The sequence below is a fragment of the Pseudoliparis swirei genome, chromosome 6, assembly GCF_029220125.1.
Source record: "Pseudoliparis swirei isolate HS2019 ecotype Mariana Trench chromosome 6, NWPU_hadal_v1, whole genome shotgun sequence".
Classification (NCBI taxonomy): domain Eukaryota; kingdom Metazoa; phylum Chordata; class Actinopteri; order Perciformes; family Liparidae; genus Pseudoliparis; species Pseudoliparis swirei.
Genome location: NC_079393.1, coordinates 28,219,368 through 28,220,746, shown reverse-complemented (window position 1 = coordinate 28,220,746; position 1,379 = coordinate 28,219,368).

Genomic DNA, 1,379 nt, shown 5'->3' with positions numbered 1-1,379 from the left:
AGCGAGATCCTGGGATAATTCACGGGCCAGAAGGGACCACCCCTTCAGCGTAGGCTGTTGGGTTTGCTACCAGGTACACCTCCCCATGGGACTAGCCAGAACACCTCAGGCGGCCGGGTCATTATGATGGCTCTGTTCTGATAAACCATGCTTGAATCTCATACCACAGCACGCGGACCCGGCTGCCAGTATCAATCACATCAAATGCCTCTGTCCAAATGTGAGGAAGACTAAACTGTGGAACACGTCACAATGGCTGCCATGAACAGAATAACTAATGCGGTGCCAGGAGGATCGTGAGGGGTCATTATCATGATGTGCCAACTCAAATCGTACTAACACCATTCTTAGTTCATTCTGGATACAACAGTGGGCGGTTGAATGGACATTCATGGACACCCATTCAGAGGTGGGGAAGTCCTTACTGTGGATATCTGTATAGCATTATCAGTTCAGAGTAACTACTTGGTACATTTGAACTTCAGAATGACCTCAACAGATACAATGTGGTTAAAGAAATTGAGGAACCCAGATAATTGTTTTAATACCAATTACTGAAACTTGCACGTTTCTGCCGATGATGAATATGTCTGAGATTTCTTTTTAAAGTTTGTGTTGTCACGTATGTCTATCAAATTCAAAATGTCATCCTCTTCTACTTTTCTTATCTATAGCAAAGGGGTTGTTTGAAGATAAATTTATTATTATATTTGAGGCATAATTGCTTTGATAGAAAAAAATATCTTACAGCATGAGCACTTATGATGCTTATGTTCTGCTCCAGAGCTTACGTGTTGAGGAAGTTAAAGCGGGTCAGAATTCTCTCTAAATCTAATATTTCATGCTGCTGTAAGCGTCTCACTTTAAACTACGGAGTTACTCAACTGTTTCTCCAAAAACGACATCTTACAAAACTTCATTTGGACACGGAGAAATTGACGTTAGAGAGCCGATGAATGGTTGGGTAACGTGCCGCTTGATACCCGACCCAGGAGGCCTTTCTCAGACTGGTTTTGGATCAACTGTCAGGTCCACCACAACATGTCTGAAACACGTGAACAGATCTGACTGGAACAGTGATTTAGTGTCGGCAGCCAATGTGAGAGAGCCGGCTCTCAAGAATACTTAGGGGACAGCTGGAGAAATGTGATGGACATAATCTGCGGGTCATTTAAAGCCTAACACTCTTCTATGAGGGGTCTTGAGAGGGTCCATTGGACCTGGCTGGGTCTGATGCCATGGGCGCTGCTGATGCCCAGCCCTCCTCCTCTATCTGCCTGATGGATGATGGAGTCTGGATCGTGGTCCCATGACTACTACCAACTATTCATCGCTCTGTCATACTCATTAGATAATGTGTTGTAACTCTGTAACCTTCA